Source organism: Barbatula barbatula, assembly GCF_947034865.1.
Source record: "Barbatula barbatula genome assembly, chromosome: 8".
Taxonomy (NCBI): Eukaryota; Metazoa; Chordata; class Actinopteri; order Cypriniformes; family Nemacheilidae; genus Barbatula; species Barbatula barbatula.
Window position 1 is genome coordinate 12,488,001 of NC_136771.1, and position 19,562 is coordinate 12,507,562.

At 37.8% G+C, this 19,562-nt stretch overlaps 1 protein-coding gene across 2 annotated transcripts in view; it reads right to left on the reverse strand.

Annotated features, from left to right (window-relative positions):
- Positions 1 to 19,562, reverse strand: part of epha6 (eph receptor A6) — a gene marked incomplete at its 3' end in the record, with an annotated part of 98,924 nt that overhangs the window by 55,313 nt on the left and 24,049 nt on the right. The window lies entirely within an intron of this gene.

Consider the following 19,562-nt stretch of genomic DNA (forward strand, 5'->3'; position numbering starts at 1 on the left):
AAGTGTGATAGTAATTAGGCTCTCTGGTAAAAGTCATTAGCACTCACTGTTTCATCAGAACTTTAGTAAGGAAAAAACAACCACAAGCAATTTTATGAAGCATGGGTATTTAATTCTAACATTTTTCATGGTTGTGTCTAATTCGCCAGGTGCACAATAAGAAAAAACAGCACAATCAATAGTCTCTTATTCAAACAGTGACTCCATTTCCTCAACCGCATCAAGATATTTTGTTTGCCCCCTAAGCTCACCCTGAAGCTCCAGGAGCAGAGACACAAAACTTTCCTCGATAATTGGGTCTTGGACTTCCTGCCAGGATGACCACAGACGATGAGAATAGGAACCAACAGCATTCCTGCCCTGACACTGAACACCGGATCACCCAAAGACTGTGTGTGCTGAGCCTGTCCCTAAAACTCCTTGTCCACATACGTTTATGCATTTGGCATATGCTTTATCCAAAACACCTTAGAATTCAAGGTATATATATTTTAATTAGTATACTTTATACATTTGTTAATCAAAACTTTTCGAGCTACAGCAACACGCTATGACCATTTGGCTGACTCCATGTTTAAGATGGCAAGTAATACAACAGTCATTGGCTTGATCACAAAGGTTGATATCTGCCTACAGTAATGAAGTTCAAGCTCTAGCAAGATGGTGCCTGGACAGCAGCCTCTCCCTAAATATTAAAGTGACCCTGCAACGGTGTTTCATGCATTCAGACTTCCTTACAATGTTAAACGTGTTGTCTTCTCATGCTTGACATGGTCAACTTGTCAAAAACTAGTTGGACGTATGACGTAGTATTTCTGTGCTTATAATTGCATATAACGCTGGATTTGGAGATCGTTTGAGACTGATGGACGGAGCGGCGGTCCCCCCCCCACACATGTAGCATGTTTTCGGAAATAATCGTACAGCTGTATCTGTCTTTTATAAATGTGATCAAACTGAAGATTCTACGCATATTTGAAGGGCGCGATACTATTCTGTAAGTACTCAATATTAACATAAGATTTCCGGAAGCTCTGTGTGTTATTGCCGCTTTAGTGAGACCAAGTAGATGACAGGAGGCAGCAGAGTTATCGCAAACCCATCCTCATCAATAGTTCTGCTGTTAGGAGGGTAACCAGTTTTATGTTCCTGCCTATTTACATCACAGATGATGGCCTTGCCACTGCGATCAGGAAAGCACATCCCGCCAGCTTTTCCATGTTACAGCTGAGGACGTTTGGCATGTTGCAGAGAACTCTATAACATCTATAACCTGTGCAGATAAATTACAGAAAACATTCTTGCTGGCTAAATCAAATTCCTTTGTATTTTAATGCAAGGTTGGTAAAAATAATGAAAGCTACATTACAGAAATATGTCTTAAAAAGACCAGCAACTTTCTTTTCTATTCTCCCATTAGGGAAACAATACAGAAGTACCCAGGCAAAGGACAACAAGCTACGGAAAAGCTACTTTCAAAAGGCAATAAGTCTCCCTAAATTTAACTTAATCATCGTTTTAATATATTTGCTAGATCTGTACCTTCCAAAAATCTATTATTGAATGTTCTTGTGGGGCTATTTCTAGCCAACAGGATTACAAATTTTAACACAATTTATACTTCTCATTTACAATGGGCATATGGTACTTTTCGCTTTTAAATAATCATTACAACCTTTATCTAATTTATTTATACTTATTGCTACTTTTTATCTAATTTATTTTCATTTCAAAACATTGTCTTATATATATTTCCGTATTATACTTTTTATTAAACATGTTTTTTTCCTGAAAAATGCACATAATATTTTTTACTTTTTCTCTTTTTTACCTGTACAGCAAGTACTTGTATAGCATTTATTTTATTTAAATCTTCTTAAATGAGGGGCTCATGCTTTTTGATAATTTCTTTGCCAAAAATCAAGTACGGCCTCATTATAGACCACTTTGGATACATAAACAACGCTGGTCCAGAAAAACCCATTTCAGTTTTTGAACAGAATACAACCTACAGAACATTTATTTCTGATTAAAGACGTTAAACAAATATATTTAAGATTTAAATATGTATGTAAGATTAAACCGGAAATACTGCTGGACCAGTGTTTACATCTTGTGACGGGGTCTATTGAAAATTTGCCCTAAAACAGTTTCCGCTTTTCTTTCTACAATTGTTCAAGTCAAATGTCACGTATTTTTAAACATGTAAAGGTACAGTAAATAGATAAAATAGCCTTCAATTATATTTTTAAACAGAGATGCAAGAGAGATAGATAGCTACAAAATTACAGATATCAGCTTTAATGGAGGAGACTGTATAATGCATGGAGAAGATAGTAGAGAAACAGAATACTCAAAGAGCCTGGAGTTTTGAGAAGGCCTTGTTTGCTTTGAAAGCTTCAGGGCTGTAGGCCAAAGATAATCTAGTCCTATAGTGTAGAGTTCAGAGTGAAAGATGACAGATAAAGTCAACGGAATGAATGAAGATATGTAAAAGATATTGAGATGGTCCATATGCTCTACTTGAATGTGAATATGAGAATGAAGAGCAGAGTAAAGACAAGAAAGATGTTTCTTATTGTGAGTTGCAGAGTTTCAGTAAGCTTTAAGGACATAATAAGTGAATATAATGAGGATGACTTGAGCACTGTCGTCTGGGAAGAGGTTGTGAAGAGTATCAAGTTCATCCGCTATGTACCTGAGTGAACTAAAAATTCAAAGGACTGGTTTGGTCAGATCAGGAATTTTTAAGACATGATAAGAGACATCTACCCTCTACATGACCCGAAGTCCATGGTGTGTTAAAGAAGGTGTTTGCATTAAACACAGTGGCGAGAGTTCAGCTTCAATTTGATGTTTTAAATCCTGGTGTGGTCTGTAGAAATCTAAAAACTCCAGCAAGTTTCATAATAGGACAATGATTTGCAATAAACATATCACTTTGTATGGCATACAGAGCAAGGTCCGTGTAACAATGAGACATTTGCTCAGCCACCAGATTTATGTTTTATGTTCTCTGTGAAACAAATGACCTAGACATTGCCAGCACAGTGATATAGAAACTTAATTGTATTTGCTGCATGAAATGTAGGATGTTCTCTACTATATCTGGTGTGGGGGGTCTAAAGTTGACTTCGAAACCTCAGGTTCATTGGTGGCTCCAAGCCAAGAGCAAATATCTGGGTCCTGAAATTGCAAACTACTTCTTTCTGCAAGTGCTCTAGGCATATAAAGTTTCGTCTGTCCCTCCTAAATCCGTTTCACTTCTCTATATTTTCTTGCTTTCTCACTGTCCGCATTTTTCCATCTAATTTGACTCTCTGCCTCTCACTATGTTCTGATTAGATTTATTAAATTGCCAACACATTTATTTAAGTGTGTGGCGACTTCTGGACGGCCACAGCATAGACACACAGTAGAAACAGTAGGCTTATTGAATAAATTGAACATTCGAACATCTCAGTATGTCCGTAAAGTGTTCAAACTGTTGAAAAGACAAAACAAAGAAGGTTGGAAGGAAAATAAAAATATTTCTTTCCAAAGCAAGTTTTTTATTTGTATATCACTCTTCCTTTTGATCTATTCTTTCTTTACAAAATACATTTATTTTTAAGAGCCATACATTTTTTTTCTACATTTATTTGCTCTTATTAATTTATCTTTTATCTATATTTATTCATTCTTCCATTTTATTTATTCTCTTTCTTTCTTTCTTTCTTTCTTTCTTTCTTTCTTTCTTTCTTTCTTTCTTTCTTTCTTTCTTTCTTTCTTTCTTTCTTTCTTTCTTTCTTTCTTTCTTTCTTTCTTTCTTTCTTTCTTTCTTTCTTTTTCTTTCTTTCTTTCTTTCTTTCTTTCTTTCTTTCTTTCTTTCTTTCTTTCTTTCTTTCTTTCTTTCTTTCTTTCTTTGCTTCGAATGCATAGCGTTTAATCCTAAATCACCATGCGCACGCACAAAGCCAATTTTATTTGTTCTTCCAGCCTCAGCTGTGTTCACTTCACAATCACTCACAGGCTTATTCTGCTCATGCCGTATAAGAACAGAAAAAACGATCCCCAAATATCAATTACTGGTTATAGAGATGGAGAGGAAGAGAGAAAGAGTGAGAGGAAAAGAGAAATGGAATCTATTGGCTCTGTGTAAAAAGGTCTCCAGCATTGTATGAGAACGATACAGATTTATTGGGTTTAATCCTCAGCTATGAGTAAGGAGACTATAGTGGTATTATTTGGGCATTAGCGTTAATGGAAAAGGAGTCTGAAAGGAGCTGAACTCGAAAAGGTTGAAATAACCTCTGTGTTGAAAGAGGAGGGGCCGCTATCACCTGGTTAGGGACTGAGAGTGTATTTCTTGATTATGAAGCCAGTGTCCCGTTACTTTCTCATATCAGTGTGTCACAATGCATCTTTGCTTTATAGTGGCTTTCTTTTTCTCTTCAATTATGTTTTTCTATATCCTTTACATATCAGTCTATATATCACCCGCCTCACTCTGACACGAGGGCAGAGAAAAACTATCTGGGTAAAAAATGAATAAATTGCTCTCAATCTAAATTCACTCATGCTTATACATTCTCTATAACCATTTACTGTCCTCACAGAGACAAAGTTAGATCCAAGACCACTGCGGTCAATACTGTAGCAAATGAAAATCACATGTTCACAACAGCCTTCTTGGTCAGGCCGGTGATAGTGACCTGTGTTTAGTGATTCTCCTTGTCTTGTTCCAGGACTTGCTTTACTCCCCAGGGGCCGATGAGTCTTAATTAAGAGCCCTGCAGACACGGATCTCTCCGTGCAGTTGACCCAGAAGGAAAATAAAACCTTGTTAGAGCTTCAATTGAATGCTTGCTTAGACCCCTTAGTTTAAGTTTTGATCTTATTATATATCTTGTTAAAATGTTTACATAAAATGTAAAAAGAAATTGCATGCACATACTATATATGTTCATAACTTTACGCATTTCTAAGATTTCGTGGAGACTTATCGTGGAGATGCCAGTGTTGGTCCTGCCAGTCAACTCCATAAATATGCATTTTGTATCACATTCTGCAGCTGATTATGAATTGATGTAATAGTTCATTGGAATAGAGAGAAAGCAAAAGATATGTGCGAGGTAAATGTCTGAGAGCTGCGCAGCCTTGTGGTTTGCTAGAAAACAGACAATGACATTCTTTTTTTATGAAAGCTATGTACAGGACACAACATACATTTGTTTCAGATGCGAGTGGGGGTTTCACTGAAATAGATGCCAGATCTAATTCTGGAATTGCTGGTTTCCAGAAACCAGCTTGTAACAGCACAAATTGAGTCCTGGATACAGGTTGTAGCAAACAAGATCCGAGTAGACAGCTAGAGGGCTGTAAAGCTTGAATGGTTAGAAAAGCCCTACAGTACAACTCCTGTATTTGTGTCAAAGTCTGCAAAACGGCAGACTGAAAAATCTGGGTAAGTGTGGTGAGTTTAAAGCAAAGACGCTGATTTTCAATAATAAAACAAGATTTTGTGGATTTGATGTGAAAACTGGAGATTCTGGGGAATGTATTATCCCTATATGCAAAAGATCTGGATGGTTTTCAATTATGGGATTGTAATGATAAAAACATCCAACCCTGCTGAAGTGGATTCAGACCTGCAGAGGTTTATAAACGTATGAATGTTTTTGCTACATTTTTGTCCATGGCCATTCCAGTGATGCAGAACCCTGGAGGGCATTTGTTGAGATCAGACTCTGGAGGCTATAAATAAACAAAACAAAGGAGAACGGATACAGCCATCTTTCTATATTTCTAGTATTGAGGAAAACATTAACAAATTTATTTAGCTGTTTTATTTTGTTGAATCTGAAATAATGCATAACAATACAGTACCAACAACTTTATTCTTCTAGTTTTCATTTCAGGTCACAAGTTGGAGAGATTTGTTGGGGACAGAAGATTTGATAAAAAACACAAGCTGTTTTATCTGCCGTGTTCTTTTCATTATTACGACACACTAGAGCTCAGGTGTGCCAGATGTGCTCATTTTAAGAGTTCAACAGTGTGTCTTGTATTCCATGTTAATTGGCTGTAATTGTGTTCCTGCCATCTCGCACAACAATCGTCACACATTGGTATTCAAAGCTGTCGGCAGCCTTTCTCACCTTCTGAGAATGAAAATCAAACACTCCCCGACTGCTCACAACTTAGTCAGTGTGTTCAAAAGGCTGAAAATAACCAAGTGTTATTGTTTGCAACATCAACAGTTTTCTTGGTTTAAAAACCTAATTTAAATAGCAAAGTTACCCAGAAATCAAAGGAAATTTTTGATGCAAATTATTTGATACTGTTTTAATTTTCATTGGCCTACTTAAAAAGCTTTCCTGTAGCTCAGTGGTTAGATCATGGCACTAGCAATGCCAAGGTCGTTGGTTTGGTCCCATGGGATTCCACACAATTAGAAACAAATGTATAGGACAATGCAATGTAAGTCGCTTTGGATAAAAGCGTCTGCCAAATGCGTAAATGTAAATGCAAAAACTGCATCACCAAACGGATATAAAATGAAATGGGATGTGATTTCTTTCCTCACACTTTTGTATACTTTTTGTATATTAAATGAGCCGAAAATTCCTTAATATTGATGGTTAATATAAATTAAACCACTGTAAACAGTCACATTGTAAAAACTTTTGGGCTTTTTCAACCCAGCGTCAAAAATGGACAAACCCAAAAGTTGGGATAAATTAAGCCAGAATATTTTTTATATCTGACATAACAATGAGTTAAAATAACCCAGCATTTTGGGTTAAAGAATCGAGCATGTGTTCATTTATTGAAAAAGCCTAACATTTTTTAGAGTGCATAAAGTACTCTGATTTCTTTCTATTTAACAACATTGTTGAAATGCGAAGAATCACATATTAGTGAATTCATAAATAACAAGATAGATGGGCCTATTGAATATTGTCAAAAAATCTCTATATATTGAAACAGATATTTTTAGGTGTCAGCCAGCCCCACACTATGCTGTTTCTGATGTTAAGTGGGAAATGAAAGCTTCCCTACCATCTGTAAGTTCTCCGTTTTAAAACACCTGCTCTTCCTCATTTTGAAACATCATCTTGTCAAGTTTATCTCTAATGCGTCATAGACGACATGATGTCTTATTTGGGTCATGATAGAGCTGCTATATTATGCACTCGAGCTTGGGGGTCTGAAATTGAAAAAAAATGACAGTGCGATTGCATCAATTGAGATGTCAAGTCTGTCTGACAGAAATTTTGCTCTGAAGAGAAATGAGAATGAGAGAATGTGTGGTGCGCTGCTTTTGTTTGTGCAGACAGCCCTGTTTGCGCATTCTTCTGTTCGTTTGGGAGTTTTCATTCGTTTTTTTCGTTCCCTGCCTCTGCCTCCCTCCCTTTCTCTCGCTCAGACTGCTTTGATCACACTGGCCTTTGAAGCGGCGCTCGGGTAAAAAAAAGAGAAAAAATTGAGAGGGAAGCAGAAGTCACCGTAAGTTCAAGCCTCAACTTGGTGCGATGCAACTGCTGGCAAACTGAGAATCTGCATAACCTGAATATTTTTGCATATGTTCACCCAGGTGAAGGAGAAAAAAAACACTGCGCTCTTATTAAACATCTTAAAATTAAACACATTGTACATCAGTTTGTCATTTCAATTAGTACCTGGGTTCCTCAAGTGACTCTAGACGTCTGCATTTTGTTGTGTTTTAGTATTTCTCTCTCGTAATAGAGGAAATGATTTCTTCTGCTCTCTTGCATACCCACCTGTCAAAAGTTTTTAAGATCATCTGCAGAAAAGCTCTGCAGGAATTTAGCTGCTTGCTGTGCAATTCCTTCACTTTCAAGTCTAAAAGCCAGATGTCAAAATGCTCAACCCAGCTCAATTAGAGCTAAAGAGTTATCTCTTCCCTCTGACTTACATGCATATGACTTCTGAATTACTCCCGATAACTGCGAAACTATAACCTTCTCAGTATTTTCTAGGTGGACTACGCGCATGACAATTCAAATAGAAGCATGTCTTTCTGTACATCCTCAGTGTTTTGTTAGTTCCTCCTGGTTCCTCCCAAAAGAACAAACCACGGAAACACAAACTGCTCAAAAACTTGCTCAACATCCGTCTCCATTTATCCCTTCATCTCAGTCAATGTCATCTCCTCAGCAGAGGGGTGCCTGCAGTGTTCAATTATCACATTGGAAAGTTCTCCAGCTCAGAATCTTCCTTCGCAGCCCTGAACAGTTTGGTTGAGCTTAACAAGTGAATAAGCCGAAGTGAGAGTATTCTTCCGCCCCCGCACCGCCTGAAGGAAACAGGTGCCTTGTAAACTGTGAGATTACTCAGTTAAAAAGGGTTTGGGTTCTGTGAGGGGGAGGGAGGATCTGGGTTTGAATACTATACAGGAGCTAAAGGGTCGAGTGGGGAGTACAGATCCACTCACAGGCATAAAAGCTCTGCAGGGGCAGGATGGAGCAGCACTTCAGCTTGTTTGTGCAATGCAGCGCCTGTGATGGATGGCCCTACAGCAGAGAGTGCAGAACAGGTACAAATGGCGATAGGAGAGGGGAGGTGAAGAGACCGGTAAGTCCATTCAGGAAACAGGCAGAAATAATGTGAGAAGAGGTGCAAGTCTATCCAGGAAACAGGTACAGGAAGAGGAGTGAACAGGATAGGAGATGAGACAAGATGAGAGTACCAGCCAGTGCAGTCTATCCAGGAAACATGTATGAATGATGTGAGGAGAGGAAACAGGGAAAACTAGCTAAGTCTTCAATAAACAGGTAGAAGTAAAGAGTAAAGAAGAACACAAGAAAGAGAATGAGATGGGATGAGAGGAAATGAGAGGCATCAGTGCCAGTCTATTTAGGAAACAAGTGAGAAGAGGAGAGGAGCCAGACAGCACAAATCTATCCAGGAAACATCTTTAATGCTTAATCAATCCATGCAAGGTTAAATTCACTCCCACATAGTTTTATTCAGTTAAATTCTACTCTAAAGGAGTTAATTTAATGGTAGAACATTTTAGTGTGTAGACTCGACTGATCTAAAGTATTATGTTTCTCACTCAAAGGTACCCGACAGGCAGACTGATTAAAAGCAGGATCATCCTGACCAGACATGTGGTTGGGGCCAATGCTGTAGACATTGGCACATGTGACCAGTGTTGTTTACGCAGGCAATGCAAGCTCGGGGTCTGGAATACACCTGATAAAATGTCCCTACACTTTATCTAAACATTCCTTGTAACTCTGCATTGTTAACTTATCTAACAGACCCGATGATAAAAAATACTCCTTAAAATATGAAGGAATTTCCATACTAAATGCTTAACAGTTGTTATACCTGTATTTTAAATGTTACATTGCGTTGTGTTTTACCATTAACGGAAATGTCCGTATAATAAACGTAAAGTAATGGTTAAGTAACTGTTGTTTCTTTCAGTGTACATATATGAAACTGGGCATTTGAAATCTTAGCCAACTACAGTATAAGTGGATGCACTGCTTTGCTGTGTGGAACACTAAAGAGAGAATGTTAGAGAGTTTTAGTCATCATTCACTTTTACTACATCATTTGAATGGTGAGTGAGGCTGTTAGTGAGGATGTCTAATATCCCAATTTTTATATGCCAGTCATACACTTTTGGAACAGCATGAGGATGACAACATGACAATATAACTTCAATCTTTTGACTTAAATGTTTCTCATTATCCTAAGAATCTGAACATATTGTTTCAAATTAAAATGTTATTAAAAATATTTGACATAAAACCTAATCTAAATTACTGTTCTTAAAACTTTTCCGAGCATTGTTTCATCTTTCTTTCTTTTTTTCAGCCTCCATTGAGGCATCTTGACGTAGGTATTGCGAGCGGATGCTTTACACAACATTGAACCATTTATTCTCCAGCCTCTGAAATGAAATGAGCCTTGACAAACATCCTATCAGGTGGAGTTTGATCTATCAACAGGAGCAGAAGTTGTAGGTCATTACCAAGCAGCTGCGAAACATAAACAAACAGATCACCAAGTTCAGCATCGCCTGACAGGCCAGAAAACTTTGTAGCTCTATATCGTGTGCTTGACTCTCTCTCCCTCTCTCTCCTTGCGTGTCTGGCAGTCTAATTCATTCTCTCCTGATGTTTCTCAGCACCACGGCTCCATCCCTAAACACTGCTGCTAATATTTACACATCAGATCAGCATGATGAACGATGTGAGTTTGACGGTGCAATAATGGATAGGGGAGCTATGTGGCCTATGGCCAGCCGTTCATCACTCTAAGGGCTTGACTGGGTCTCCAGAATATCAACGTGAAGAGTTTGGAAAGAGAACAGAACTGCTTCACATTCTATGTCGGTTGACAGTATGGATTTCATGGGGATTTCATGGGGAATCTTGAGGGTGCAAGTGCACATCCTGTGGGTTTGTGTCGGCATCTGTACATGACTAGTTTCCCGCTGAGGTGTTGGATTGATGAGGGGAACGAAAACAAACAAGTTATTCTGTAGCTACTGTGTCTGGTTAAATATAAATGCACACACAAGCAGCAAACAAATGCTTGTGGGTAAACAATGTCTGAATGCACATTTCATACGCATCATTCCACTCGCAGAGAATTAAAGTCTGCGCAGAAAACAGACGCCCTACGGCAAGGCGCGTTCTATTAAAAGTAATCAACTTTCATTTTTTAAAACAATAGACATGAGGGTTCATTTATTATCACGCTTAAACATGCCAAGATACCCTCTGCGGTACATCACAGACTGATGTTTTAGTGTAGTATCTTTAAGTGTTTATTTTTTGTTCTGTTTGAGTGGTTAAACGTCATAAAGATATGTAATAAAATGGCTACATTTCTGAAAAGCTACGACAATACCATGCTTACTAGAAGCCTATACTATTATAAATTGCCTTTGTGGTATACCACTGTGCAGAATAATGTATCCCAGAATGCAATGTGTATTCCATTAAAGGTAATCAACTTCTAAAATAGTCCAGACAGTGGATTTAATATCACCTATGAAACATATTAGGAGATACTCTTCACTCCACTATGCAGTACTGACGTTCACTATGAGGCTCATGTTGACAGCATTTTTCTAAATAAATAATGTTATTTATGCACCATTGGTCCCTTTACTCCAAAAATGTTATGATACCCATATTGCATTTGGCAAAGTTTTGTGGTCGGTTTTCCTATTCTAAATTGGCACGCTGAAGGTAACATTCTCATAATATTGACACTTAGTTTTTGTTATTATTCCAACCTGAAATATCTGCTGCAGATCTCTAGAGTGACAGCGCAAACCAAAGCGGTAAGCATTTCTCGTTCCCCTTCACCTTGGCTGCACTGCTTAAACAAAGAAAAAAGTTTAGGATGAATATTTTAAAAGAAAGCATCCCCACCTTCAGATTCAGAGCAGCGTTTGAAGCTTTGTGTGCCCAATATGACTAAGCAAAAAGAAAAGAAGAAAAGAAAAGAAAAGAAAAGAAAGGAGTGAAACACTCTTATGGCATCTCCTGCTGTGCTGGTGTCCACTCAGCTGCCGTTTCAGTCGAAAGAAGAAGGGAAAAAAACAGCAGAGGGGACAAAAAGAAGAAATAAAGAAAGTCTGTTGCCTCTTAAGTTTCTTTCTGAGTGACAGAATTTGGAGATATTCTGAGTTGCTTTCTGTAATTGGGGTAAAGCAGTAAAGGGACAGAAAGCATCAAGTTTTTGCTTGTGCTTGTGTTCTGCTGCATAATGTGGAGTACTGCACGGTCAAGAATTCAGTAGGGGGTCTGACTGCTCAGTATCGAAAGAGAAAAACTGGAATTTTAAGAAGGAAAAAATGTGATGTACAGTGAAGGTAAAAAGAAAGCAAAAGACAATAAAAAAAAATGTGTATTTCCACAGGACTCTAGAAAATGTAAATTAAAAATGTCAGTCTACTTTTGAAATACGATCAGCAACCATCAAATTACAGAAAAAGAAAACAGGGAAAAGTGTAATTTTGCAGGAAATGTATGTAAATATGTCCTTTTAATTGCTTTGTTATATTAAGGTGAGTTCTTATCGAGAAGGTCTCATATTTAAAGCAAGTTCACCAACGTATGAACATTGAGTCATGAATTACTAACCCTTAAATTGTTCCACAACTTTGAGAACTTTGTTCATCTTCTGAACACAAATCATCAACGAGAGCATGCGTGGTGGTGCTGATGAAGAATGCTTACACATGTGCTCCACACACAGGTCTCCTGTGTCTGTGCCACGTGCATGTGTCCCATGCTCTTGTGGATGCGCATGGGAGAATGACACAGAAGTCGTAACTTTTGTTTTACTTTTCACAAAAAGGTTGAAACACTGTAGGCACATGGATTATTTGATAACTTACTTTCTGTGCTTTGATTGTGTATTGTGTTGTTGTCTATAGGTTCAGAAATCTCTCCCACCTCATTAAAACCTTAATTTGTGTTGCAAAGATGACAGTTGGTATTATGTTTGTGGAGCCTCTTGAGGCTGAACAATTCATGACAGAAATGTAATACTAAGCCTGAACTATCCCTTTAAAGTGAGCAATATCACTAGTCCAACTAAATCATAACTGATTTGGCAATGCAGATCTCTGCATTTACCAACTGACCATAGTTTACTTGACAAATACAAATAAGTTCCATCCATCCATCCTCTATACCGCTACTGGGGTTACGGGGAATGCTGGTGTCTATTCCAGATGCCTCGGGCAGAGGCAGTGAAAGTCCCTGGATAGGTGGCCAGTCTATCATAAGGCAAACACACAGACAAATTGATCCGCACTCTCACTCACATCCACAAGCAATGAAGAATTTCAGTTCTGTGGGGGAAGCCGGTAAAAAACAGGGAGAACATGCAAACAAAAAGGGACTCGAAGCAGAACCATTCTTGCTCTGGTGCAATAGCAAGTTACTTTTTGTCTGAAACTGTCCCCAGCACATTTTAAAAGAAAAGGGAAGTCCACGCTCCATTAAGTGCATTCTGTACTATTCATTGTGTCTTTAGCCTTAATGCCCTCACAGACAGGGAAGAGCCATTTGATGCTGTGAAAGCTACACTAGAAGAAACAAAGGACAGCCACATAGATTGTCTCGGTCCTGCACTGAGTGCCATGCTACCCAGCAAACACGTGTATGTGGGGCCCACATGGGTTGTAAATGGGCTACAGGGGTGCAGACTGGGCATGGGCTCAAAATGGGCATCTTATCTGGGGCCCACTTGGGTGACCCAGATAGGACCTACATGGGTGAACCCAGGTGGGCTCCCCATGTGGTTTCTAGTTGGGCAATTCATGGGAAATGTGTGCATGGGTTTAAAATGGGCTACAGTTATTTCTTTTCACAAGGAGTATTATTTAATTAATTTGTTTTCTTTTTCTAGACAAATTTAGTATCCACAAATGTACATTTCGAGGAGACAAACCTATATAGTTGTTAAGGCGGAAATTCTATCTAATTCAATGTAATGTTTAGCAAATATAAAAGTATTTTGTTGCTTAGTGTTAATTTAACCTTTTTAATTTTTTTATTTTGATATTGCTATAATTTAAATATTGTGTTTGGTTTTTGAATGTATTTGCATAATGTACCCAACATTTATATTTGAATAAAAAAAAGAATGGTCTTCACTGCGCAGAACGATTGGCGTATGTCATCAAAGTATCGCGAGATGCAGCCCAGAAAGATCCGGTGAGATTTCCTTTAGCAATTCCCATCCCACTATAAGTATTTGAATCGCACAGACTTGGAAGAATTACAAGTTTAAAAAAAAAAAATATATATATATATATATACACACAATGTATATACTCTTTAAGTATGAAAATACTGTTTCATTATGGTTCAAAAACGTAGTTTTGATTCTTGTCATGATAGAATTAAGACAATATCGCGTCATTTTTCTTATTTCTGGCGCCAATGCTAAACGATAATGCTGTAAATTATGACTTTGTTCCCAACGCCATTTAATAGTTCATGACACGAAAAAGCTTATACTTAAACTACAAGTTTGGCACCATGCGATCGAGGAAGATTAGCGTTATAATTAGATGAAAGGGCTCATAGCAGAGAAGCTAGTATACGCTAGTGTATAAAGCAGCTTGGGACAGATCTCTGTCAATGATAAACAAAAAGGCTTTAACAACTTTTAACAATACATACAATTAAAACATTATTTCATATTTATCATGCAAACAAATCGTTCTGCAAGGGCACAAGATCGGTAAAAGACTCTTTAATTTTAAATCTTGATGTTTGGCGCCAAAATGCTATCCTGACAGCCCTTGTTTTAACTGTGAAAAGTGGTATCCTGGTTGAGTAATTATTGTCTTTTCACAGGGCTGTTGGGAGAGAGAGGAACGAGGACTGAGGAGCTGCACAGTTTTTGTTCCTGAAAATTGTATTAAAAGTTTAGATTATAATACACAAAGTTGTAAATGTACATATTTTTTTTAAAGTTCTAAATGTACATGTGTTTTATAAAGTTATATTTTATGTATGTATGAATGATGTATGTATTATTCAAAAGAAAAGTTTTAAATTGAAATAAACTTTGCTTAAAAGCATGCACTACTGGTTTTGATTCATTAAATACCTTTAGGATTAATGTCAAAAAATTAGATAAATGTTTGGATTTATGGATTTAGCGTAAAATAATTTAACCCATACAAACAATACAGTATATATAAATAAAATAGCCCATATGTAGTCTAATTGTGGCGCATAAGAGACCCATATAAGACCTAGCTAGGTCCCATCATTAACCCATCTAGGCAAACTCCTGTAGACACCAAATGAGAGCTATCTGGTTAACCCAAGTGGGGCCTATATGGTGCCCGTTAATGGCCCATCATAAGCCCATGTGGGCTAACACGTGGGGTCACCATGGAAACTACGGACAAAATTAGCTGGGTCCCAGTTGGGTTGCACTTGGGCTGATATCTGGGGCCCACCTGGGCAACCCAACTGGGACCCAGCTAATTTTGGGCCCCACATGATTGTGTTTGCTGGGCTTTGCTGCCTGAATGCCAGGAATGGCTTTATTTAAAAAGTGAAACCTATTTGTCAGTTATGATGACCCATACCCGAAATGTGACCTCTGCATTTAACCCATCCAGAGAGTACTGAACACACGAACAGCAAGTCGTGAAAACACGTACACCCGGAGCAGTGGGCAGCTATCGCTGCAGCGCCCGGGGAGCAAGTAAGGGTAAGGTGCCTTGCTCAAAGGCACCTCAGTCCTCAGTCGAACCGGCAACCGGTCACAAGCCCGACTCTGTAACCATTAGGCCACAACTGCCCCATATAGCAGATGGTTTAATTAAAATGCACAATGAGGGGAAGAAAGGGAGAAAAAGACAGAGGCAGACTGGCAGAAAAAGTAAGTTAGCGGAAGAGAGAGCGAAAGAATAGAAGAAAGAAGTAAATTAGCTGTGAATCTAACAAATGACTGTAATTAGCTGCTAGCTGCATGCGGAGATGCAGAAATGGGGCAAGTCACAACTGCAGCTTAACTGGAACACAACAATCCCAAAGTCCATATTTAAAACAAATGGATTTAAACATTTCTAAAAAGTCTTATCTCCAAGTTGTTCAGTTCCATACATAACCAAAAATATGTAGCCTACGGATGTTATTCACCCCATTTAAAGTCTTCGGCTGCAAAAACTTAGCTGCCAAATGTTCAAGGTTCCCGAAACGCTACCATATTTGCTGTTGGCAGTGGCATACTGTCTATTAGCCAAGCATACATTTCCATTCTGGTCTAGGCAGAGTTTGACAGCTGGAGGCGTTTTCAGATCTGAAGATTGTCTGCTATTTATATAGCAAGGACTATGTTTATTAAATTGTTACAATATGGCATTTTTTACTTGGTTCAGTTTGCTTTCACATGGCCAAACCTTCTAAACCAGCCTAAATGTATTAATATAAGTCACATGCGAGTCGTCTCTTTTCCCCTTTGAGCAGCCATCCGTCAGGATAAATGGACAACAGCTTTGTTGGCTTTAGAATTTTTGGGTAGCTTTTATCATTTTGAGCACTACACTGTAAAGCTACCCTTATCAAAAATAAGTATAATTGAAGTTAATATTTTTATGTATACTTAATTTAAGTTTATTTCTGAGAAGTGCATAAGAAGTAGACTGAAAGTATACTTTCCAATTTTAACGTTTAAAAGAAGTATACTTATAGCACACTTGAATAAACTTATTTTTGATAAGGGTAGCTAAAAATTGTGTTTTGGACAGTTGGTCTGAATTATACTTGTTTGGCCCTTTTTCACTTTCTCTCTGCTCCAGGTTAACCCACAATTCAGCTGGAGAGTCATTGCAAAACACGCATTGCTGCTTACCAAGCAATCTTTGCCATTACACAATAAAGTATATGGTTCATCGGGTCGGATTACTTTTAAAGTTTTCAAGCGGACCAATGCTACTTTATTCAGACTGATTTCTTTTGGTATGGATGTATGTAAAAGCATCCTATGTTATTCACCTGCCAATCTTTGCTGGTGAACTTTGCCGTCCAGCACAGTCTTTCAGGTGAAGCCAGTTGACCTTGTTGGTCAATCCCTTTAAGAACCCTATTGGGAAATGTCACACGCATTGAAAAAAACAGTGAACCTAAATCCTGCTCAATGTTCTGGTTAAACTAGACTAAGGATTCAGCAGCAGAATTTGAATTGAGCTCAATATATCCTTCTTTTCTCCTTCAGTCCTGGGGCAAAGTAAACTTAAAGTCAGAACACACGATCAGTGTGTACTTTACCAACAATCCCTCACAGCTGGTATAAAGGAGTATTGATGCAACACAGCACAGCCCTGGAACACGACAGAGAAGGAGAGCAAACAGTTGTTGGTATAATGGCTAAAACAGGTGTATGAAGGTGAGACATGGCACAAGATACAAAAGACATACTACAGGACCTTTTCATGTTTAAAAGCAAGGAAATACAGAAATGTTGTTTTACTGCAATAGTTAAAACAATATTTGCCTCGCTTTCTGGTTTTAGTCCGCACTGATTAGAAGTCCGGAAATTGTTGAATGAAAAAAAAAACTTTTAATTATGAGTTATTGTGATGAGTGTTAATGTGTAAAATGTGTCTTTTGAGACAATGAGCAAGTAGTTCAGGAGCGGTTTCATTTGGATGCTTATATGGCATGCAGTTTCCTTATACATATTTTTAAAAATTTTAAACTTACCCCTTATTCCCCAAACTTTGCATATTGTTCCTCTTTATCTACAGATATGTACTGTAGAGGTACATTTTTGTTACAATTAGTTACGCTGTAAATCCTGTTAAATTATGCGGCCGTAATCTAAAGTGTTACCACAAAAAGCTTTATGGTGTGGAAGAGAAAGCAACGTTTGCAAGCTTAAGAACAGATTTATGGGTACAGAATATTGCCTTATAAATGTATTCTTATTTTCCTGAATACACAAGTATTAAATGTGTGTCATTTCTTCTCTGTTAGCAGCAACAACTGGAATTGCAACCTCACGTTATACCCTGAGCCACAAATTCTACAGTTTATGTTCCAATTGTTCATAGAATAGAAGGTTTTACAGAATTCTTTGGTTATCTCTGCACGTTACACTTGCATGTAACACAAAGTGTGTACGACACATTCCTTTTACAGTCCACTTTGCAAGATGTAAACGCTGGTCCAGGAACATATTTTGATATTTTTATTATAATTGTTTGAATCTTACCCCTATAGTTAACTATTAAAGACATTCATTTAACATTTTGATGTGGTTCGATGTTCTTTTGGTCATATTTTGTTCAAACGATTGTGTGGTGTGAAAACAGGAAACAGGAAGTTCTTGACCAGTTTTGTTAACGTCTTCTGAAGTCTTCCATAGGAGGTGACCTGAGTCATTGATATGCTTTTAAGCCGAACAACTTCAGAATATGTGCAGCAAAAATAGTGACACACAAACAGAGTTTGCCAAGCCTCCTCTAGCAGAGCAGTGAAGAAGGCTAGCAGCGGGTAGCAAGATTATAAACTGCTTCTACAGTAGGCGGCACCCAAAGCATAACCCCGGCATCACTGCAGACGCTCATTGTACTCTCTATGTCTATTTCCGTTCCTGATACACAAACACACACACAAACACAGAAAGAGTTTGAATCATGCTGAGCAACTGGCCTCTGATGGGCATAGAAGAGCTGATTATGAATTCACTTTGCATTCACTGGCCTCTGGCACTGGGGATTTGATTAGAGCTTTGACAGGTGCCAGTGCGATTGCTGCCTTAATCTGAGGATTGATCTACTTAGATTATGTACGGAGAGAAAGAAAGACACAGAGGTGTCAGGAAATGGGCACAGCCAGGTAATAGAGAGCACAGAAATGGCATTTTGACAGCAGGGCTTCAATGGTGTGCAATCATAAGACTGATATTTCGTTGGGTGTACCAACTGTTCACCTAGTAACCAAAGAAATTACAAGCTACTGTAACAATATGTTAGATCCAACTCCTAGACAAATTAGTCAGCGAGGTAAAAGTAAGTAGATACACTTATTAGACAGTAATATGTATTATATATACAGTATATATTGTATGTATGTATGTCTATTCACAAGAGTTGTTTAGAAAAAAAGGAGTGTACTTTACCTACAGATAAATAATCTCCAAAAGACATATTTACATATGGTATAGTATACATTTTGGTTTAAAATACATGTTAGAAAGATCATTTACTTCTGTTATGTACTTAAGTGATGCCGTTACTTTTGGTTTAAAAATGTCAGAGTTGGATCACAAGCTGCATATCGCTCCGGTCCTTCTGAAACTTTGCATCACCGAATGTTGTGATTTGTCAGAAATCATTATCATTATTTGTCAGTGATTTGCTTTGTCAGAAATCATTATTATTCTCCCTTTATATTTGTCACTAGGTTTTGCAAATATCTAACTAATAAAAAGTATAAATTAGTGTTTGTCATTGACAAAACAGTATTTAATCATTGTAAATGTACACTTATTTTCAATTTCCTGAAAACTGTGGAATTTGGGTATTTCGGCATCCAAGGTTTCTGAAAGACAGCAAAGATATGCAGAAATTGTGATTCTAAAATGTGGGGTTTTTTTGTTCTAATGTAAAATACGACAATTTTTTTCTTGTAGTGTTTAAAGTATCCCTGCTATGGTTTTATTTAGTCAGAAACAACGTCCTATGATTCATTATGCAAGTGGGCTGTGGGATATTGCTGGTTCTAAATTTAAACAACAAGCCATGCTATTGCGCAAGCCAATGGTACCCCTCCACTTCAAACCTTTCTGGAAAGCTCACATTTTTTACTTTTTGAAAAATACAGCATAGTTCTAGCATTATCTTCAACCGGTAAAGCACAAAGGATGAGCAGTAGATCATGCTGCCACTGAGAATGATGGAAAATTGAGTATGGTCACTCAAGCATGTCAGCTCATAAAGCACCTAAATGAATTTATTCTGATAAGCTTTATCTCCTTTTCTTCATTAACAGTGAAAATAATGTGCATAAACCACTTTGCGTGGTCAGCATTCTTTGAACACT